The sequence below is a fragment of the Chrysemys picta genome, chromosome 1 (assembly GCF_011386835.1).
Source record: "Chrysemys picta bellii isolate R12L10 chromosome 1, ASM1138683v2, whole genome shotgun sequence".
Lineage (NCBI taxonomy): Eukaryota > Metazoa > Chordata > Testudines > Emydidae > Chrysemys > Chrysemys picta.
Window position 1 is genome coordinate 311,735,206 of NC_088791.1, and position 24,424 is coordinate 311,759,629.

The window sequence follows — 24,424 nt, forward strand, 5'->3', positions numbered from 1 at the left end:
CTTTTCATAAAAAGAAAATGAAAATGGCTAGAAAGTCAATTAATTATGTTTAACACAGTAAATGTTTTTTTTTTTAAATCAAGAAAGATTTAGATGGTTCCATTCAGAGATCGGGGGGAGGGGGGAAACGGGACGACACGACAAAAACATCTAAATGTCAAAACTAATCACCAGTTGATGAAAGGGGAAAAACTTGCCATGAATCTGTTCAACGTCACTCTTAATCATACAGTAACTACCGGAGGATGACTTATGCCTTTGACCTCTGGAAGTTTGACTCTCTCATTCTTTGTTTTAGTAGGTACTGAGGCTTTTTTCCCTACCTCTTATACTAGACATGGGAACTGCCACCATTTTGAGGGACAAGGTGGATGAGATCTTTTTTTGGACCAGCTTCTGTTGTTGAGGAAGACAAGCTTACACTGAGCTTTTCTTCAGGTCTCAGAAACTAACTCAGAATGCCACAGCTAAATACAAGGTGAACAGATTGTTTAGTGTAAGTATTGAACACGGATCTCAAGGTGAAGTGGCCCGTTAACACTCTCCAATCTTAGGGAGGAAAGGTGGTGGGGAAGAAGGGAAGCAGCTGGGGGAGTTGTTAGTGGGTTATAGATTGTTGTAATAAGCCATAAATCCAGTGTCTCTACTCAATGATTTTTAGTGTCTAGAAAAATTATGAATTTAAGCTCCCGGGCTCATGTTTTGAAAGTGTTGTGCAGGTTTCTTTTGAGGATGAGAACTGGTAGATCAGGTATAGAGTAATTGCTTTGTGAAAAATTTTCACCCACAGGTGATGTGGTGTTTTTGTCTTTTATCATTTTCCTGGGTGAGTTCATTTGAGAGTGTAGTGATTGTCTGGTTTTACCCACATAGTTGCTATTGGGGCATTTAGTGCACTGGATGAGGTACACCCTATGTTGTGATAGGCATGTGTTGGACCCATGGATCTTTAAAGGTGTGGTATGTGGGGTGTTGATCATTGTAGCAGTGGAGATATGTCTGCAGGTTTTGCATCTCTTTTTCTGGCAGGTCTGGTGCTGCTTTGAGTTGGTGTGCCCGGATCTGTGAGGAGCTTGCTTCTGATGATCTTGGAGAGGCTGAGGGGTCGGTTTGAAGGCTAGAAGAGGGAGTTCAGGAAAGATTTCTTTTAGGATGGGGTCCCCATTAGGTATGGGTTGTAGTTGTTTGATAACCTGTATAGGTTCCAGTGTGGGGTGGTGGTAAGTGACAACTAGGGGTGTGTGGTCTGAAAGGTTTTTATTTCTGTATTGAAGCAGGTTCTCTCAGGGTATTTAGGTGGTCCATTCCATGATGCAATCTATTTCTCTGATGGAGTGTCCTTGTTTGGTGAAGGTAGATTTGTGTGTGTTAAAGTGTACTGTATATCCTGGACTTTCTCCTTGGATCATATTCTGTGGTATCTGAGTGCCTGGCTGTAGATAACTGATTTCTTGGTGTGATTGGGGTACTTACTGGATCTATGAAGGTAGGTGTGGTGATTTGTGGGTTTCTTGTATATAACTATCCGGAGGGTTCTATTGTTGACGCTGACTGGTGTCCAGGAAGTTAATGCTGGTGTAGGAATGTTCCAGAGAGAGTTTAATGGAGGGATGGTGACTATTGAAGTTGTGGTTGAAATCTATGAGGGAGTTTAAGTTGTTGTATCTGTTCCTCAGTGGGTCACAACTGAGGATGCCAAATTCAGGACAAACTGTTGAGAAATAGGGCAAACACAACCCAAAACTGGTGGTTATTCTTTCAAAAGATATACCAAACCAGCCACAAAAGTAAACTTCTGTTTCACCACACTGGCTAACAAGAAGTCCTAAAAGCAGTTTCCTTGGGCATTCCAGTTCTTATCTCTGAATCCAGTGGTTTTGGTGGTGATATGAGTGGTTCTTTACAACCAGTCTCATCAAATGAAAAGTTCTTCTGATCCCAAAGGACCAGCCATACAACCAGGTCAATATATAACTCAGATCTTACCCAAAAATCATGCTAATGCCAATCCTTTAGTATCTAAAATCTACAGCCTTATTTGCAAAAGAAAGAAAGGTGAGAGTTAAAATTTGGTTAAAGGAATCAAATACATACAGTAATTGCAAAGTTCTTGGTTCAGGCTTGTAACAGTGATGTAATAAACTGCTGGCTTAATAAGTCTCTGGTTGCTTCCAGATCATTGGAAGGACCTCAGTTCCTTGGTTAGAATGCTCCCATTAGTATAAGTCCACAGTCCAGAGATTTGAGCATGACAGAGGCAAAATGGAGGGGTTTCCAGGGCCATTTATACCCTCTGCCATGTGGAGGAAAACCCATTGTTTCAAACAAAAACCTCAGCACAGGTAGTGGAGAATTGTAGGTGACCAGATAGTGTTTGGAGTCACATGGGCAAGTCACATGTCTGTGCCCAGTTTCGCTCAGTCACTACAGGAAGCCATTACCTATATTCCCAACAGCATGTTTATAGGACAGTCCATTCAGTGTAGATGGGCGTCTCCCATGGTCCATTGTGAGTTAAGTGTACTTTTGATGGGTCACTCAATTTGAATAGTCCTTCCAAGATGTGCTGCCTAACTACTTCGTGGGTGTTACCCTCGGAGCAAACATTTGAAATCCAGGTATAGAACCAATATTCATAACTTCAAATACAAAAATGATACATGCATACAGATAGCATAATCATAACCAGCAAATCATAATCTTTTTATAGATATCTTACATGCCACATTTTGTACAAGATTCATTGCAAATATATTATAGAGGTTGCAACAATGATCTATATAGGCATATTTTAATCAGGTAACGTCATAGTTGTCTGTCCAAAGAAGGAAAATATCATCAATGTATCTCAGGTATGTCACTGCTTTTGTGGCACATTTGCATTTCACCCCTTTCCCTTCCTTTCCACCCTATGACTGGAGAGGTGTTAACTTCACCTTGAATGATTCCTTGAACTATGTGTTAACTATTTATGTTAAACAATCTGTTCCACCTTGTATTTAGCTATGACACTCTGAGTTAGTTTCTCAGACCTGAATTAATTAATGTAGTGTATGCAGCCTGGTCAAGCCAATCCACAGCGTTCTTATCAACAATGTTCAAGGCACAAAGACCCCAGGAAGTTGAGTCATTTTGCAGTCCTCAACAATGTGTAGCATGTGTACAATGTGTATCAACATAGTCAACTGTCTCTAAAATGCCACTGAAATTCTGCTACAGCACAAATTCCATGTCCTGTACGAAACCATTTGAGACGGCTCCGTTGCCTTCAAAACCATTTGAGACGGCCTACCATGCCTTCATGGTAAATCAAACCCGGGTCGATATATAAAATAAGATAATTATTTGTCACTTTTTCTGTGGGCCATGAAGTTCGCCATGCATCCTCTATTGTAAATCCCTCACCCGGTAAACTTATCCACAATGAGCGCCGTGAGGGAAGATGACCATGTGGCGGATTAAGTAAGTCTTTAATGGTAGATGCGGCATATTACACAATTTCATCACAAGCTTTGCTATACTTTCCTCTCTGCAAACACTGGGTGGAACAATATTGCAGAGAATCGGTAGGTAGAGGAGTAGATTTAAGTGTGCCTGAAATAATACGCATGGTGGAATTAAGTTGTACGTCGATCATCCTTGTGTGAGATGAGCGAGCCTAGACTGGAGTGCAATAGTCCGCTGCTGAATAACCGAGTGCCAAGGCTGAAGTGTGTAACATTTGAGCATTGACACCCCATGTCATACCAGCCAGATTTCTGGGCAGGTTGTTGCATGTTTTGACCTTAGTCACTGTCTTTGTAAGATGGTTATGATATGTGAGAGTTTTATCCAATGAGATGCCTAGATAGACTGGGTGTGAATCATGCTTTATTTACCAGACCCAAAGAAGAGCTCTGTGTAAGCTTGAAAGCTTGTCTCTCTCATCAACTTCTGTTGGTCCAATAAAAGATATCACCTCACCCGCCTTGTCTCTCTAATATCCTGGGACTGACATGGCTACAGCAACACTACATGCAACTATTTTGAGGGACATTTATTTACTGATGCTTCATGAGGAACTTTCTGTGTAGACAGAGGGGAAGGCAGTCTGATGATGGAGGGGGATTGTAGCTCCTTTTTAAAAGATTTGAAAGGTTTGTTTTTTGTTAATATTGGTATCTCAGCTATCTCTCTGACACGCTCATCCAAATGAAGCAACAAACCACCTTCCTCTGAGCTCATTTAGAATAATCCAGCAGCATCAACACCTGTTAGCAGGGTGAGGAATTTCAGGCAAACAATGCCAGCCAGTTAAATGCAACGAAACTAGTTTATTAAGTTTTGACATATTCCAAACTCCTTTCAGCAAAATATTAGCCACTCCCCAGTTTCCAGGAGTCTTTCCTGAAATCGTGAAATGAGATTTAAAAAAAATCTTAGTTAAATCTTCTCCCCTCTCTGTCCTCGCTTCCTTGTCTGATTCTGAGGCATTAGGCATTTTAAGAACTTCTAATCTTTAAATCCTCACTTAGACCAACCAATCTTAAATAATGTTCTCTCCCTTCTTGTTGGACTAGAAATGCCTGAACAGTTTAGTGGGTATAATTATCATTTCAGTATATAGAGAGAGATAGGCAAAATGCCCCATGTTCTGAGGATAAGATAATGCTTGTTGCATCCAATGAATATGAATTTCTAGAGGCTGCTCTCTAAACACTCCATTCATGATTTTGAAGAGCTGATTGGCATGGCTTCTAAATGCACTGACCTCCTATTGACTTCAGTAGAATTTGTGAATGCCTAACACCTCAAATCAGACCACATTTGTTTAATTGCCTCCTCTTGTCCTCTGTTGCAGCCCATCCCATTCTACATCATCCTCCAGTTTTTGTGAGCTAGGTGTCTGACATCTTCAGTTTGATACCATCTAATTAACAAATCCTGTCTCCCTAGAACTCTGCTCACATACTCAGCAAACCTGACATCTCAGTCCACATGACATCTCCTTTTCTTTCAGCATACAGATGAGATGCCTACATTTCATGGTCAACACTCCAGCTTTTTTGTGTCCTGCATGTTGAATCCTTAGCTGCCTCCTGAGCAGCATAGCATATACTGTACACCTTTTCCTTAACGTCCTTAATCAGAGCTCTGGCAAATGAAATAGTGACCTATTTCCCCCCCCCGCCCCCCATCCCCCGTCTTTGGGGGGAAAAAAAACAAAACCAAAATGTGTTATGGAGTAACAGCCAGCATTTCTTGACTATTAGTAAGATCCGTAGCTCCTACATTTCACAGCCTCCCTAAAACTATCCCATCTAACACTGTCTCTTGTCCTACCATATCTAATATCAATAGCACATTTCTACATACTATTGGCTGGTTCTCCATTGCCTTGTGCCTCATGTAATTGATTGTACCTATGCAGAAGTGTGTGTAAATTGCTGCCAAATTGGACTGATAGGACCTGGTTGTGATCTCCCCTCCAGTTTTACACCTGTATGACTCTATTGAGTTTGAACAGGGTAAGTGTGAGGGGAATCAGGACTGTTAGGTCTTATATCACTTTGTACAGCTGTGAATGATGACATAAGATGCAAGGCAGTGGAGAACCTGGTCTTTTGTGTTTCTAGGTGCTTAAGGACCCTCATGTTAGCACTGGATGGCATTTGTCACAGTCACTCCCCTTCTGTCAGTCTCCTCTTGGTCTCTTTCCTCTCTTCTTTCAGTACTTTAGGGGGAGATTTTTTTCAAAGGTACAAAGCATAGTTACGCACCATCTCCCAGCGAAAATCAATAGTCTTTAGATGCCCAGCTCCTAGCTCCTATTTATGCCTCTGAAAAGCTCCCTCCCACAACCTTTTGCATCAACACTAACCAGATTTCACCCAGAAATCTGCTGCACTTAATTCTCCTGAGTACCTCACCAGGGCTCACCTCTTAAGACTCCGTATTGACAATACACACACAATCAGTGGTATTCTCCCAATCTTCCATTGTTCAGAAATAACATATGAGGACAACTCCGGCAGGGCTGTTTCTGAATCATTTGAGCTAAGAGAACTAAACAGCCCCAAACTGGAAGACAAAAACAGGGCAAAGTCAGTGCAGGCAAACCAAACTCAGCATAGGGAAACAAGGAAAATGAACACTGTGAAAGGGCCACTATGTGGGGGTAATTGGTAAACTAAATTAACTCCTGTAGTAGGGGAAGCTAAATAATTGCCAATCCGTAGTCAGAATGATAATTACTCAGGTTTCATCTGGGACACACAAACACCATTTTATTAGCAAGCCATAACTATGAAGGGCAGCTTACAAAACAGGGCCAAATTCTGCTTATCTTACCCATTGGCTTTAATGAGAATACCCATGAGAGTCAGACCAACAGAATTTGGTCCTCTCACTTGGAATCTCAAACGCCTGTGCAGTTTCCATGAGTAGTCATGTCATGTGCCGATATAACTGCTGTATCTGCTGCACGTTTTACCCTTGGCTGGCCTTAATTCCGTTTTCAAGTTTTTGTTTCAAAGCTGCCTGATGCAACATCAAAGCAGCAGCCCTGACAAAGAACATTGAAGCTGGGAGCTGGGGTGGAAAGAGGAAAATTTGCAGCAGAGTAAGCGTGCAGCTTTTTCTTTTGCTTCAATGGAAGTGAAGGACATGCAGGAGACCCCGTGGCCGAAGGGAGATTTTTTTTCTGGGGGTGACCCTTCCCAGATGGCAAATAATACAGAAAGAAAATCCAACCCATTTCTGAGTGCTTTAACAGTTTTCCTTCTGTTTGCCCAGCCTTTTGAATAGATATCGGTAGGGAGTAATTGGAACAGAGGGACAACATGCAGGGTTGAGATAACAATAAATTAAGAATGGATGCCTGTTTCCTAGCTTTGTCTATGAAGAAAAAGAATACTAGTAAATTGAGGTTTATAATGAGGCTTATTCTCCATTTCACACCTTGTTTATAGAATATGCTGAGCCCTGACTAATCAGATATAAATCAGTGAACAAATGTGCTGGTTGTCATATCAAACCTTAGGAATATGGCAGCTGTGGTACTAGCAGTTATTATATTTGCAAACACAGAGTGAGAAATCTGCTTGAGAGAGAGATTCATATATACATGCACAAACTTCAGTCTAAAATGGCTTTTGTTTTAGATTAAAGAAATGGCAACAAGAAAGAACAAAAATATATGTCCATGAGAGCACTGTCTGTGTGTGTCCTCAGACTGCAACAGTTCTGCGTACAACATGGCTGCTGTCACTTGCAGGCACGCTGAGTTCTCAGAAATGCTAAAGGAAAATGGAAAAAAATCTATATACACAACCTCAGTAAGTTTTGTCCGCATAAAGCGTTTCCATACTAATTATGCTTTCCCTTATATAACAAATTTTAACCTAAGGAATTTTAAATCCTTTACAAGTGTTAACTAAGCCTTAGAGAGGTAGCCGTGTTAGTCTGGATCTGTAAAAAGCAACAGAGTCCAACTAAGCCTTGTTACTATTCTATTTTGCAGTTGGAGAAACTGAGGTACGGGAAAGTGAAATGATTTGCCTAACGTCACACATCAAGTCAGCGGGGAAAAATGGGAACATAAGACAGATACATATCAAGTCTTCTGATTTATTTAGTGTTTCCTGTTAAGAGAAAGTTGTTTACTTACCATGTAAACATATAAGATCACATTGGGCAAGCAACAAAACACCAATTTGATTAACTAAGTCAAATCTATTCAAGCCAATTTTTTTGTTATGGTTGCTTGTCTTTCTAGTGGGTGCTTTGCATTCCCATTTTAGTTCTCAGAGTCATGACCATTTAAAAAATTCTGAGCTTTCATCTTTTCCAGTAGTCTGTTTCCCTTTTATTTTCCAGATATTCCATTCTGGCCCTCTGCACTCTATTCCAGACTGCTTATGGTACTAATATCACTGATATATAGGATGTTTAATTTCATTGTCTCTTTAATAACATGTCCTCAGATCTGAAAACAAGTGTCTTGTTAGCTACACTCCAGTATTGTGAAGGCATCAGTTTTGAAATCGGCATGCATACTGGCCGGGCTGCTGATTTCACTTGCAATTTTCCCACAGTCCACCACACATGCATCAAATTCCCTGGTGTCAGTGAAGTTACACCAGGGATTAATTTGGTCAGTCATGATCACTCACAAAGTCAGAGTGAGATCCTCACCTTGCCTAAATCAGTATATTTCTGATTATTCTAATAGAGCTATGTCAATTTACAGCAGTTGTGGATCTGGCCAATAGATAGCTAGTGGAATTTTAATAAATGGCTGGGTGAAGAACAAAATAAACCTGCCAGTTGCTTAAAGAAAAGAAATGCCTCCTCCCGCCCCAGGAAATTAATATATGGCACCTGTCTGTCTACACTGGGCTCCTCACCATGGTATCTGAGTGCTTAGCTTGTTTTCCAAACTATTTGCTTTGTTCATCTGTTCTGCTCTCAAAATGCACTCCATGTCTAGTGAGTCTTTCTTCCAAATGACAGAGCTTGCCCCAGTATTTGTCTAATTGAGCCCTTCTAAGCTTTGTCTATGCTGTATGGGTCATCCTAGGTACTGGTATCTTGTAAGGAGGGGGGATTTAGAATTTAAGTCTAGCTAATTCGTTATTTTTAGCCTCAAACTCTGGCTTTCCACCTGCTTTCCTAACTCTTCTGTTTATTGGTCTGGCCCTCTCAACAGCCCTTTTTAAATGCTGCTTTGTTCTACTTTGTAGCTTCTTGTTCATAGCACTGCTGTGCTGTCCCTCCACATGCAGTTGCACTTTGTCCATTTGGCCTTCAAGGAAATCCTCTGTGTGTGTGTGTGTGTGTGTGTGTTTTAACATTCCTTTTGTTTTCTCTTTACTGCAAGTCAAACAGTACCTAGCTACCAGCTGCTTTTGGGGGCAAGGATGTCAAGCTTTGTGTTTTTAAAGTAATTTCTTCCATCAAGATGTGTGGGAGGAGAAGTGATGATAGCATCTTTGTTCCACGTGCATCCTTGAAGAGGATCAAAGATAGTTCTAATTTTACAGGTTTATTTTTCCTTAGGAATTTTTAAAGGAGACAACTGAGAAGTGGCTGTAAACAACCAATGAACTGATCAGAAACAAAAATCACATGGGGGTTTTAGCTGGGATTTCTTTGAAGCACCTCCCCTTCCCATGCTATCAGACGCATGTCCTCATTCTGTTGCCTTTATGATAGCAATAAAAAACAAAGATCCTGTAAGGAGTGACTGTATGTCTCAGGGTATTGGTAATAGGTGATTTGGTCTAGCTCACGTTGGTAATGATACCTGTAGAGTTAGGAATGGAACTATTTTTTTGGTTTAACAAAGTACACTGAACTACAGTAGTTTTAGTTGGGGAACTGCATGTCTCCTAATTTAAATATTTCCTCTTTCCACAGGGGATTCAATGAAACCACTATGACCAGACTCTGGCTGGGCCTTGCATAGAAATCACAAGGGGGAAGGATGCAAGAAGTCTTTTCCCCCACCCACATCTCCCCCACCCATCCCCATGTAGGGGCCAACCATGAGGGCAGGGATTGCTAGTACTTCCTGGCTTGCTAACCACTCCAAAAAGGAGTAATGAGCTTGAATCCTCCTCACTTGCTGTCCAGCTACGGTAGGGAATGTATTTGTACCCCCCTACAGGGTGGGGCACAAAGCATGCTCCCTTCCTGCTCCCCAGCACTGGTGGATTCAAGCAATCTAGGACCCTAGGCATGCCAGGGTATGGAGCCTCCCGTGGCCCTGCCTGCACTGTGGCGCCAGCCCCTACTTGCAGTGGCAGGAGCTATCTGCACAGGAGCCATCTGTTGGGTCTGCCACCACTTCTCTGTGGGAAGACTGGGACTCCTCTCCCCTCCTAGAAAGGCAAGGGCAGCAATGGGGCCTTCTATTCTTCTCCCCCCCCCCGTCTTTTTTTTTTTTTCTTCACTCTGCCCTTTCTCTGCTCCCTTTTCCTTCCCTTAGCCAGACTCTCAGCAGTGTAAGTTAGCATGGAGCCCCTGAACTCCATGGAGCTTCCTTTTCTCTCCTTTCTCCCCTCTCAAGTGTGCAAATCTAATTGGCTGAGGGTGTGTGTGTGTGTTTGGATTTCCACTCTATCCCTGGGGTGTCCAGTTTATCCCCAGTGAGGCTCAGGAATTGACACGTTAACTGAAAAAGCCTTTATTAATTAAAATGTTGATCAGCCCAATAGCATGGACATAGAACAATCAATTTAATATCCCCACTTCACCACTATAAGTGATGATCAATCACTTACAGAAGGGCAGGAAGTACAACCCACCACCTATCAAGGTGCTCTACAGACCTTCTGAGTAACATGTAATTTTTTTTTAAATATACCTGGTACAGAGCAAACAGAACTGGTTTTAATCAGATCTTGATGCTGTCCCAGCATAAGGGCCCATAAGACTAGAACCTGGGTCTGTAGAGCTAGAGACAGTTGACATGCCCCTGTCACCACCAGAAGGGCATATAGGGCCCCCTCCAAAGAGCACTGTGGAGGTTAGGCACTGCAAGATGTACTGCCCAACAAGCATAGGTGTTGGAGCTGGGGGTGCTGCCGCACCCCCTGGCTTGAAGTTGTAAAAACCCAAATACGTGGCTTCTGCCTTCAGCATCCCCACTATAAAAATTGTTCCAACACTACTGCCAAAGGGTCTAGACTCTAGCGTGACAGCACCCTCTGGCCCTCTGATTGGCCAAGTGTACTGTTTAACCCTGGCAGGTGCCCCAGGAAGTTGTCTGGGCACTCTCATAGACTTCTGGCCTGCTGTGACTCCAGACCACACGCGGCTTCTGATCTTAGTCTCTGACCCCAGCCTAACTCTGACTCTTGTGTATTGATCCCAGCCCTAGCAATTACTCTGATCCCTGCTTGCCAGCTACTGCCTCATGGCTGTCCTGGACTTCTGGATACCAGCCCAGGTGTGACCACTAGGCCAGACTGCCTATGCCCCAGTCCTTTACAGTTGCCCAGACCAACTTTTGACCCCTCCATGGAAGCCCCTTAGCAGGGACATGGAACGGGGTGGGTCTACCACCACCCAGCGGAACCCATTGGGTACCAGATCCGCAAAAGCGGGTTGCTCAACTCCAAACCAAGAGCCATGTGCTGTGGTTGTCCCAAGTGGACGGCTCCTAGCAGAAAATCAGATACTCTATGAGCAACTAGCATGGTCCCAAGAAAAGAAGTCCATGCTCCAGGATCGGGTTGGGCCACTGCCCTCCAAAAAGGTTCCCATGGTAATAGAATTAATGGAGATATCCCTATCTCCTAGAACAGACCTTGAAAAAGTCATCAAGTCCAGCCCCCTGCCTTCATTAGCAGGACCAAGTACTAATTTTGCCTCAGGTCCCTAAGTGGCCCCTTCAAGGATTGAACTCACAGCCTTGGGTTTAGCAGGCCACTGCTCAAACCACTGAGCTATCCCTCCTGCCAATTGTTTTGATGGGACCTGCCAGAAGTTCAGGGGGTTCCTGAATCAACGCCATCTCCTTTTCCTGTTCTGCCTTCAATGTACCCCACTGACCACGCCAGGGTGGGACTAGTGATCAGTTTGCTAACCACCAGCATCGGCGATCCCTCAATTCGAGGATGATCTCTACCCCAGATTTAGTTATGGGTCCTGAGATGACTCAGGAATCTGATCCTGCAACCACAGATCCACCCGCAGTAGGTACAGACATTTCCTGATGGGTCAGCTGCCTGCTGGGAGAAAGTTCTTTCTTTTTCCTTCCGTCTCTCCCTCTTTTCAGCTTTGAGGGCAAGGCACTTCTCCTCATAAAATCATAGAATATTAGGGTTGGAAGAGACCTCAGGAGGTCATCTAGTCCAATCCCCTGCTCAAAGCAGGACCAACACCAACTAAATCATCCCAGCCAAGGCTTTGTCAAGCTGGGCCTTAAAAACCTCTAAGGATAGAGATGCCACCACCTCCCTAGGTAACCCATTCCAGTGCTTCACCACCCTCCTAGTGACATAGCGTTCCCTAATATCCAACCTAGACCTCTCCCACTGCAACTTGAGACCATCGCTTCTTGTTCTGTCATCTGCCACCACTGAGAACAGCCTAGCTCCATCCTCTTTGGAATCCCCCTTCAGGTAGTTGAAGGCTGGTATCAAATCCCCCCTCACTCTTCTCTTCTGCAGTCTAAATAACCCTATCTCCCTCAACCTCGCCTCGTAAGTCATGTGCCTCAGCCCCCTAATCATTTTTGTTGCCCTCGACTGGACTTTCTCCAATTTGTCCACATCCCTTCTGTAGTGTGGGGGACCAAAACTGGATGCAATACTCCAGTATTGAATAGAGGGGAATGATCACTTCCCTCGATCTGCTGGCAATTGCTCCTACTAATACAGCCCAATATGCCGTTGGCCTTCTTGGCAACAAAGGCAAACTGCTGACTCATATCCAGCTTCTCATCCACTGTAATCCCCAGGTCCTTTTCTGCAGAACTGCTGCTTAGCCAGTCGGTCCCCAGCCTGTAACGGTGCATGGGATTCTTCCGTCCTAAGTGCAGGACTCTGCACTTGTCCTTGTTGAACCTCATCAGATTTCTTTTGGCTCAATCCTCCAATTTGTCTAGGTCTCTCTGGACCCTATCCCTACCCTCCAGCATATCTACCTCTCCCTCCAGTTTAGTGTCATCTGCGAACTTGCTGAGGGTGCAATTAATCCCATCATTCAGATCATTAATAAAGATGTTGAACAAAACTGGTCCCAGAACCGAACCCTGGGGCACTCTGCTTGATACCGGCTGCCACCTAGACATCGAGCCGTTGATCACTACCCGTTGAGCCCGACGATCTAGCCAGCTTTCTAGCCAGCTTATAGTCCATTCATCCAATCCATACTTTTTTAACTTGCTGGCAAGAATAGTGTGGGAGACCGTATCAAAAGCTTTGCTAAAGTCAAGATATATAAACATCCACCGCATATTTAATCTGATCTAATACGCAGAGTGATCAGTAACCCAGCAGGTGATGGAACAGCTTGAGCAAATGAAAGCTAGAACCAAAATGCAAAACTGGTTAGAAATGGTCTTAACCAGATCTTGATCACTCCCTGGTGCCCCCTACTTCCTGGTTAGGTCAATCGGAGGCCAAACAAATCAAGCCTAGCAACTACAGCACATAAGCATTACTTACAATATAGTAGCCATCTTACTTATGTAATGACCTATTCCTTTGGAGTGCCACTACAAAACAAGGACACAGAATTAACTATGGACCACCTGGGAGGGTTTAAGCCAATGAACAGATGGTGGGGAAGGTGGGATGGGGAACAGAACCCAGGAAGTTTTGGGGAGAGAACAAATGAAAGAGCTGAGAAGCTGCAGTGCTGAGCTGGGGCAGAGAGACAGCAGGGGTGCAGAGTTGGAACTAGAGCTGTTTGGATGAGAGCCAGCTGCAAAAGAGGAGTCTTACTGGAGCACGGGCTTGGAGCTGACAGGACAGCTGAGACCACTCAGCAGGACCCACCATTCTGAGTTCAGACTGCTCACCAGCAACAGAGTGCACGGATAGGTTGGACTGACTCCAAGGTCTGTGGAGGGGTGCATTGGCATGGGGCAGGGAGTCTGTGTGTGTCTAGCCAGGTGTGGGGATGCTGCACACTGCATCCTGTAGCAGGAGCAAGAGAGTCTGTGTAAGATCCTGACTTGGGTGTACTCCTGACTTTGCCTGGGTTCGCTAAAAGTGTTCTCTTGTTAAGTTTGGTGCCTTCTAGGAGGGGGAGTTGGTGTTTGTGCAGAAGTGCGTAGCTGGGACCTGAGATCCAATCCCTAACCCTGGGGTTCCCCTATCTGACTGAGCTATTACAATTTGTCAGCTGAAGATCCTACTGTGTGGTTTTTTTCCTTCTGTGCCCCCTCCTGCTTTTTTTCCCTCTTTCAGTTTTTTCTAAGTGGAATGCAAAGCCAACAACATTCAGGTCTAAGCTTTCAAACCTCCCATGTTCAACTAGATTCAAAATGAGGCAAACTGAGTTTCTGCATTTCTGATTTTAACACCAACCCAATGAAAGTAGATTGATTTGCAGTGTCAGATACACAAGTTCCTCTACAGCAATACCACTATGAATAGGCATAAAAACAAATGTCTGCAAAGTATGTGTATTCACTCCTCTGCAACTAGTGATCATTTTGTTTTGAAAAGCGGGGTGGTAACTGCTGCAGTAATAATTCACATTACAAGCTATGGGTTTGCCCAACATTAGAAGAAATCAAAAGAGAACGGAACCTCTTTGGTTGTTAAAATAAGAGAAATAATTGAAGTAGCTGCTTTTTACCCCTAGCTAAATTCACTAGAAAATAGATGTATTTTCAGGGGCAGCTGTAGCCTCCTGATTCAATGGATGCCCTACACTAAACTTCCAAGGGGGGCAGTGACCACCCGTGGCAGCACCCTCTGCCCTGGCACTGCAATCCTAATCCCAGCCCAGTATGGACGGAAGGCCCTGTTGGTGTGGGGCAGGCTCACTCTCCAGCTTCACATTCAACCTGAAGCAGTAGCTCCTGTCTGTGGGCTGTGCCTGGCTCCAAAGTCCAGGCATCATGAGCTGGCACCAGAGCCGACGAGACGGGGGGAAGCCGGTACAAATTACCAGGTCCCGGCGGTCTGGAAGGGGGTCCGGCTTCCCCCCCGTCGGCCCTGTTTAGCCGGTCCGCCCTTGCTGGGGGGCCCGAAAAATTTTTTTTCAACCGGGGCTTGAACCCACTCTCGGCCGGCCCTGCGTGGCACATGGGGTTGCACTGAAGCACCACGCAGGTTTGGCCCAGCCATTGCTTTATCATGGCAAAAGCTGCCACTGTGGGGCGAGTGTGGAGCAGGCTCTCTCTCCAACCCCTACTCCATCCCTCTCCCCCCCCGTCCATATGAGTGGGAGAAGTGGGAAAAATCATGGAGCAGGTCCTCAAGGAATCAATTCTGAAACATTTAGAGGAGAGGAAAGTGATCAGGAACAGTCAGCATGGATTCACGAAGGGGAAGTCGTGCCTGACTAACCTAATTGCCTTCTATGATGAGATAACTGGCTCTGTGGATGAGGGGAAAGCAGTGGATGTGTTATTCCTTGACTTTAGCAAAGCTTTTGATACGGTCTCCCACAGTATTCTTGCCGCCAAGTTAAAGAAGTATGGGCTGGATGAATGGACTGTAAGGTGGATAGAAAGCTGGCTAGATCGTCGGGCTCAACGGGTAGTGATCAATGGCTCCATGTCTAGTTGGCAGCCGGTTTCAAGCGGAGTGCCCCAAGGCTCGGTCCTGGGGCCGGTTTTGTTTAATATCTTTATTAATGATCTGGAGGATGGTGTGGACTGCACTCTCAGCAAGTTTGCAGAAGACACTAAACTAGGAGGCGTGGTAGATACACTAGAGGGTAGGGATCGGATACAGAGGGACCTAGACAAATTAGAGAATTGGGCCGAAAAAAACCTGATGAGGTTCAACAAGGACAAGTGCAGAGTCCTGCACTTAGGACGGAAGAATCCCATGCACCGTTACAGACTAGGGACCGAATGGCTAGGTAGCAGTTCTGCAGAAAAGGACCTAGGGGTCACAGTGGACGAGAAGCTGGATATGAGTCAACAGTGTGCTCTTGTTGCCAAGAAGGCTAACGGCATTTTGGGCTGTATAAGTAGGGGCATTGCCAGCAGATCGAGGAACGTGATCGTTCCCCTTTATTCGACATTGGTGAGGCCTCATCTGGAATACTGTGTCCAGTTTTGGGCCCCACACTACAAGAAGGATGTGGAAAAATTGGAAAGAGTCCAGCGGAGGGCAACAAAAATGATTAGGGGTCTGGAGCACATGACTTATGAGGAGAGGCTGAGGGAACTGGGATTGTTTAGTCTCCAGAAGAGAAGAATGAGGAGGGATTTGATAGCAGCCTTCAACTACCTGAAGGGGGGTTCCAAAGAGGATGGAGCTCGGCTGTTCTCAGTGGTGGCAGATGACGGAACAAGGAGCAATGGTCTCAAGTTGCAGTGGGGGAGGTCCAGGTTGGATATCAGGAAAAACTATTTCACTAGGAGGTTGGTGAAACACTGGAATGCGTTACCTAGGGAGGTGGTGGAGTCTCCTTCCTTGGAGGTTTTTAAGGCCCGGCTTGACAAAGCCCTGGCTGGGATGATTTAGCTGGGAATTGGTCCTGCTTTGAGCAGGGGATTGGACTAGATGACCTCTTGAGGTCCCTTCCAACTCTGATATTCTATGATTCTATGATTCTAAGTGTATGTTTGCCTGATTTTGCATCCTTGGTTTCATGATTTCTGTGGGTGCAGTTGAACCCATGAATCCACGCTAAAGCCAATCCCGTGGTTTTGGTTGTTGCTAATAAAATTGACCAAGATTTTCAAACGTGACTAGAGATTTTGGATGTCCAACATAGATTCCTTAAAGAGGACTGGTCTTCAGAGAGTGGGTGCTTAGTCCTTTCTGAAAATGAGGCCCCTTTAAGGTGTCTGAAATAGGATTGTTAAAAATTAAGGCACCCAAAATTACTATTCATTTTCAAAAACCTCAGCCATTATTTTAGGTTACATTTTTCAAAAGTGCCTATGTGACTTAGGCTCCTAAGTCTTGTTGACTTTCCCTTGGTCGTTAGACTCCTAAGTCATGTAGGTACTTTTGAAAATGTTACTCATAATCTATTCACCAAAAGTAGGTATGGTCCTTTTCAAAACAAATAATGAGCCTATGGCCCATTGAGGGATGGTAGTTGCCTCAATGAGTGCCTTAGGCTCATAGCAGGGAGAGCCCTCCCTCCCCCAATGAGTCTAAGGCCCAGATGAGCCCCTGGAGAATCTAAGTTTTGGAAAATGGGGGAGGCCTCCAGTGAATTCCTTAGGCCTTGGCTACACTTGCGAGTTGCAGCGCTGTAAATGTAACTCATTCCCCGTCCACACTGGCAAGGCATTTGCAGCGCTGTATCTCCGTGGTTGCAGCGCTGCATGTACTCCACCTCTCCGAGAGGAATAGTGAGTGCAGCACTGCCACTGCAGTGCTGCGGCACCAGTGTGGCCGCCCAATGCGCTGTGAATGGCCTCCAGAATTATTTGGCAGTATCCCACAATGCCTGTTCTAGCCACTCTGGTCATCAGTTCAAACTCTACTGCCCTGGCCTCAGGTAACCAACCATGTGACTGACCCTTTACATTCCCCGGGAATTTTAAAAATCCCCTTCCTGTTTGCTCAGCCCGGCATGGTGTGGAGTGCTATCAGCGAATCTTTCCAGGTGACCATGCCTCTACGCGCCAAGCGAGCCCCAGCATGGAGCAATGGCGAGTTGCTGGACCTCATCAATGTTTGGGGGGAGGAATCTGTACAGTCCCAGCTGTGCTCCAGCCGTAGGAATTATGATACCTTCGGGAAGATATCAAAGGACATGATGGAAAGGGGCCAGGACCGGGACGCCCTGCAGTGCAGGATTAAAGTGAAGGAGCTGCGGAGTGCCTACCGCAAAGCCCGCGACACAAACGGCCGCTCGGGTGCTCCCCCAACGACCTGCCGATTCTACAAAGAGCTGGATGCAATACTTGGGGTTAACCCCACCTCCACTCCGAGCACCACCATGGACACTTCAGAGCCGGTGTGGCGGGGGAGGAGAAAGAGGAGGAGGAGGAGGAAAATGGGAGTGATGGTGGTGGGCCAGATGGAGACACCCCGGAATCCCTGGAGCCATGCAGCCAGGAGCTCTTCTCGAGCCAGGAGGAAGGTAGCCAGTCACAGCGGCCGGTACGTGGTGGAGGACAAACAGAAGAGCAGGTTCCCGGTAAGCGGTTTTTTTTTTCGGGAAGGAATTTTTTTCGGTGCGGGCTCTTTGGGAGAGGAGGGTTAGGCATGCATGCCTAGATGCGGAATAGTGCATTGATGTGGTTTATCACATCGCGGTAATCAGCCTTGGTAATCTCCTCGAATCTCTCATCCAGAACGTGTGCAATGAGCCACTATGGTCCTTGTCCCAGCCAGGCTAATGTGTCCATGCCACTGTGCTGCGAGGGGCGGGGGGGACCATTGCTGCACATAGGCAAGCTGCATATGGGCCAGGGCGGAAGCCACATTGCAGTAGAAGACCCTCCCTTGCTTCCCAGGTCACCCTCAGCAGTGAGATATTGTCCAGGACGAACTCCTGTGGAAAATGTTGGGACAGTGTTCAGTGTAGGTGCCCCCTGAAGCTGTTGGCTCTCCCCAAAGCACAGAAACCTAGAGGACAGTGCAGCCCTGAAACAATCAGTCCCCCTTACTCACCATTTTGAGGCTCCCATGGGATATGTGTGCTCTGTTTCGGACGGGAAACTTATGCTATTGTGTAGACCCTGTGTGTTTTCTACTCCTTAAGTGCGGGGGGAATCATTACTCTGTCTGGTATAAACAATGCTGCCTCTGTTAAATGTTGCGTTTTGCCTATACAGCTGCATCAACCTTGAGGCCTCAGCCGTCCCTCTTATCACCTGCTCAGAGACTGCAAAGACTCAGGAAGAGACAGTGAAAAAGCAAAGAAGACATGCTGCAAGAAGTGATGCAGCAATCTATTAAAGAGAATGAGAAAGCACAGGACTGGAGGGAGAGAGAAAGCAGGATCTGCCAGGAAAACGCAGTGCACCAGTGGCAAAGCACCACGCACCGGCAGCAAAGCACTGATAGGCTCATAAGCATCTTGGAGTGCCAAGCAAAAAAGGAGCAGTATCGCATCCAGGAGCTCGTAGCCATGCAGAAAGAGGAGCAGTATCGCAAATGCCACCCCCCCTACAGCCCTTGTCCCAAAACTCTTTCCGTTGTGCCCCACTGTCACCTCCAACCCACTTTCCCCAACTTCCGTGTTCTTCACGCCACCGGCTGCCTCCAACACCAGTATCTTCACCACCCAGCCCTGAAAACCACGACCCTTACCCTCTGCACTCAACCCCCATCACCATGCAGTATAGCTGTCCTGAAGTGCAGCACTCACTGCACAGCACACCAGACAGGACATATGCGAATCTGTGATTGTACCGTTCCCCACTCCACCCCCTTGTTTCTTTTCAGTAAATATTTTTTTTTCTTTTCAATAAATGGATTCTTTGGCTTTGAAAACATTCTTTATTATTGCATAAAGTAAAAGACTCCTTAGCCCAGGAAATAAACAGGCACTGCAAGTCTGTTTGTCTGCTTAGCAAACACTGATTCCTAAAGATTGGAACTACTGCATTTCACTCCCGTGCAGGGCACCAGATATCACTGCTGGCTTTCAGCCTCAAATTGCTCCCTTAAGGCACCTCTAATCCTTGCAGCCCTGCGCTGGGCCCCTGTAATAGCCCTGCTCTCTGGCTGTGCAAATTCAGCCTCCTGGTGTTGAGCCTCGGAGGTCCATGCCTGAGTGAAGCTTTCACCCTTCCCTTCACAAATATTATGGGGGGGCACATCACGCGGATATAACCGCGGGGATGCTGTTTTCGACCAAGTCCAGCTTCCCATACAGAGATCGCCAGCGGCCCTTTAAATGGCCAAAGGCACACTCCACAGTCATTCGGCACCGGCTCAGCCTGTAGTTGAACCGTTCTTCGCTGCTGTCAAGGCTCCCTGTATAGGGTTTCATGAGCCACGGCATTAATGGGTAAGCAGGATCTCCAAGGATCACAATGGGCATTTCAGCTTCCCCTACCGTGATCTTCCGCTCTGGGAAAAAAGTCCCGGCCTGCATCTTCCTGAACAGCCAAGTGTTCCGAAAGATGCGTGCGTCATGCACCTTTCCGGGCCAGCCTGTGTTAATGTCAATGAAACGCCCACGGTGATCCACAAGCGCCTGGAGAACCCCTTCCGATTAACGTACTCGGATCCTAGGTGGGGTGGTGCCAGAATAGGAATGTGCGTCCCATCTATCGCCCCTCCACAGTTAGGGAACCCCATTTGTGCAAAGCCATCCACTATTTCCTGCACGTTACCCAGAGTCACGGTTCTTCTGAGTAGGATGCGATTAATGGCTTTGCAAACTTGCATCAACACGATTCCAGCGGTCGACTTTCCCACTCCAAACTGGTTTGCGACCAACCAGTAGCTGTCTGGAGTTGCCAGCTTCCAGATTGCAATAGCCACCCGCTTCTCCATTGGCAGGGCAGCTCTCAATCTCGTGTCCTTGCGCTGCAGGGTGGGGGCAAGCTTCTCACACAGTCCCATGAAAGTGGCTTTTCTCATCCGAAAGTTCTGCAGCCACTGCTCATCATCCCAGACTTCCATGACGATGTGATCCCAGCACTCAGTGCTTGTTTCCCAAGCACAAAAGCGTCATTCCACGGTGCTGAGCATGTCTGTGAATGCCACAAGCAATTTCGTGTCGTACGCGTTACGCAGCTCGATAGCATCGTTGGACTCCTCACCCTCACTCTCACTGTCACTTTGGATCTTAAGGAATAGTTCGACAGCCAAACGTGACGTGCTGGCGAGAGTCGTCAGCATACGCCTCAGCTGTTCGGACTCCATTTCCCGCAGACAGATCGCGCTGCACAGAAACCGTTGAAAGATGGCGCCAAAGGTGGACGGAAACAAAGGGATTTCTGGGATGCGAAGCGATGCATCACGGGGCATTGGGACAGGAGCCAGAATCCCCCGCACCCAAACCCCCTTCCCACAACCCACAGCGCCAGAATGGGAAAAGGTGCTCTGTGGGATAGCTGCCCATAATGCACCGCTCCCAATAGCGCTGCAATTGCCGCAAATGTGGCCACGACAGTGCGCTGGGCAGCTGTCAGTGTGGACAGACTGCAGCGCTTTTCCTACTCAGCTGCATGAAGTCAGGTTTAACTCACAGCGCTGTACATCTGCAAGTGTAGCCAAGGCCTAAGTCTTGCTGATGGGGCTAAGGAGCATCCTAAGGGCTAACTGGAAGGTTTTCTGCTCCTGCAGCTCTCATAAGGTCCACCGGAAGGGAGAATCCCACCCTGCATTGAAGCCTCCTACTCCCCCCAGGCCTCCCCGTCCTCTAATCTTCTAGGGTCTGCAAGAAAATGCCCCTTCCTATAGATATAAGAAGGTCCACAGGGAAGAGGGACTGGACGAGAATAAGAGATGTAGAAGGTGATGAGGTCGGGGCCATTCCTGTCTTCCTGTGGCCCTCTTAAAGTCTGCAAGAGGGAAGAAATGAGCCTCCTGAAGTTCACTGTTTCCCTCAACAAGCCTGGTGAACATAAAGGGACTCAACAGAGGGTCCTGTGGCACCTTTGAGACTAACAGAAGTATTGGGAGCATAAGCTTTCGTGGGTAAGAACCTCACTTCTTCAGATTGCTTTTTACAGATTCAGACTAACACGGCTACCCCTCTGATACATAAAGGGACTCATCACCCTTCCTGTGGGCTTTTTGACTGGGGGGAAAAAACCCTTAATTTACCTGGTGACAGGCCTCCTTAAGATAGGGATTGCATCCTCCAGGGTTTTTTCCCTACACAGTAGCAAAAAAAAAAAATGAATTATGCAATTGTGTTAATTGCTACATCCCCTGACCCACAGGGTGTACAATCAGAAAAGGAAAAAGACAGATGAAGGATAGGGGAAAGGGAGGTAATAAACAAATGCCATGATCTTGGCCTTTGAAAGGACAAGAATAGAGGATTTCAGTAGAAAAAAATTCTATGGCTTGTGCTATGCAAGAGATCAGACAAAATGGTGATAATGGTCCCTTCTGGCCTTAACATTTCTGAATATTTATGAATCTATGAAAATTAACATCAGCCACTTTCATTTTATATCTCTTTAATAGATATCTCATGATTCCCGATGCTGTGTATACTATGGAGGTATTTGAGGAACAGAATGAGAATGTGCAGGAATACCAGTCTGTAGTTCCATAGAAAACCCTTTTCTAGGTGAATAGTGGAGAAAAGTTCCTGGATATATGAACTTTTTAAAAACTCTAGAACAATCATTTGTCAAATTAAATGCACTGAGGCATGGCTAAAGCAAATCAGTTTTCCAACCATTTTTTATAATCAGATTAAAAAAACCTTCAGGTTAATAGGTCAGTAATCTGTCTATGCTATAATACTGGTTACTAATTAAATCATTCTGAGACTCAGAAATACAGATAAAGCAAGCATGGATTAAACTGGTTTGGTGGGATTAGTCTCTTTAGGAAATTCCAAATTGAATTTTTACAGATTAAATACTTCAAATGAACATGGAGGCCATCTGTTGTTGATGGTGAAACACCTTTACAATGAGGAGTATTCAGTCCTGTACAATGAACACTATACACCATGTACCTCTCTGATGTTGATCTCTCTGTATATGTTAAGAGAAAAAAATTTGATTAGTACATGTTGGTGCAGTACTTACTGTAGATAGATGTTACTAGATGATGGCTATGTGTGGGTTTTCTCTGTGTGCTGTCCCGGATCTGTGCAGATAGTTGGCACAGCAGACCTCCATCGAACTGCCCAATAACCACAGACTCAGTTTGTAGCAAAGGCATTTGGTCAGGTTTATTGTCAATGAAGTACGGTCTTAATGCCCTGGCTCAATGGTTACAGGCAGAGGCGAATTTACCATGAAACAAACTGTGCAGTGGCACGGGGCCCCCAATGATAGGGGGCCCCCACAAAATACAGGACAAATCTCATCTGACGACCTGCCCCAGAGTCCCAGCCAGCAGCGCAGCAGGGCTCAGGCAGGCAGCCGGCCTGCATTCCGTGGCCGGTGGCCCCTTGAGCTCCTAGAAGTGGCCGGCTGCTGGCATGTCTCTACATGCCCCTGGTAGGGGGGGAGGCGGATCCGCGTGCTGTCCCCGCCCCAGGCAGCGCATGGAGACCTGCTGCCCCGCTCCCCACAAGGGGCACGCATAGACGTGCCAGCAGCAGTGCAGCAGGGCTAGGGTGGCTCCCTGACCATGCTGCCTCACTCCCTCCGCACCATGCTGCTCCTGGAAGCAGCCAGCATGTCCCTGCGGTCCCTGGGGGGAGGGAGTGTCTCCGTGAGTTGCCCCCACCCCGAGCACCAACTGCGCAGCTCCCATTGGCCAGGAACTGCGGCCAATGGGAGCTGTGGGGGCAGCGCCTGTGGGAAGCAGCGCACAGAGACCCCCTGGCTCCCCCCCACCTAGGAGCCATTGCCAGAGGGGTGTGCCGGTTGCTTTGGGAGCCGCGCCACCCCCCGACCCCTCCTGCACCCTAGCCCCGTGCATCAGCCCAGAGCCCGCACCCAAACTCTCTCCCAGAGCCTGCAGCTGTCCCACACCCCTGCCCCAGCCCAGAGCCCGCACCCAGCACCCAAACTCCCTCCCAGAGCCTGATCCCTGCACCCCCTCCTGCATCCCAACCCTCTGCCCCAATCAAAGTACCTCACTTTATTTTCATTTACTTCCTATTACTTATAGGATGAGGATGAAGGAAAAAAAGAATGAAAAATGGGGGGGGGGAATAAGATAATGTTCTTTTTCTTGGCTGGGTCCCAAGGGGGGAGCCCTGAAAATGAAGGTGTGCACTGGGCCCCACTAACTCTAAATCTGCCACTGGTTACAGGTATATCACACATGTATGCCTGTTGCAATGGACTAGTGCACTTAATGGCAGGACTTTCCATTATCCCCTAGGCCAGCCAAAGACACTCCCTCTGAGATATCTTTTTATACACCAGTACAAACAAGTTGTATATTGCCCCTCTGACATATCTGAGTGCCACCCATTGCCTTGTATCTGTTGGTTTGATCAAAACATCTCTTTCTATCTTGCTGTCATCCTGACCTTATCTTTAGGTGGGTCAATATGTTCCTGTTATCTCTGGGGAATATGCTGATATCAGGGTGATCTGGTACCATCCTTCTGGAATGTGTGTGTGTGTCTTCTTGTTCCTAGGACTACTTAGGAATATGTGTTCCTGCAATATCCGCCCTGTTCTTGCCAGATTCTGTGAGCAGGCCTTACCTTTTGCTCACAACTTAACTTAGCTTTATAGCAGCAAGTTTTGACCACTACTTTAATTCAGGCCTCAGGCCCCATAGAAGGCCCCTAATTCAAGGCCTTATATCTCAGGCTCTCTTTCTACTACACTTACTATAATATAGTAGAGTCCTAATCTTTTTTTACATGAGTTCTATGGCAGACAAACCATTTCTCCTTTACTCCCCACGTTATTGAGCTAAGATATTAATTAATATTAGGGCAAGTCTAGGTAAAGTAAACTACTGTCTATGCTGATGGTGAGTTGGATCCCTATTACACAAGGTGTAGGAGGCTACTGGTAGTATTATGAGTGACTGAGGCATAATGCTTCCAGGATGCCATCAAAGTGGACCCTACTACACTGAAGTGTGCTCATTTTCACCGTGCTGGCTCAGGGGCCTGGGGTATGGGAGGGGGTGAAGGCCCCGGGGGCGGGGGGCTGCAGGCTCTGGGGTGGGGCCAGAAATGAGGAGTTCAGGATGTGGGAGGGGGCTCCAGGCTGAGGCAG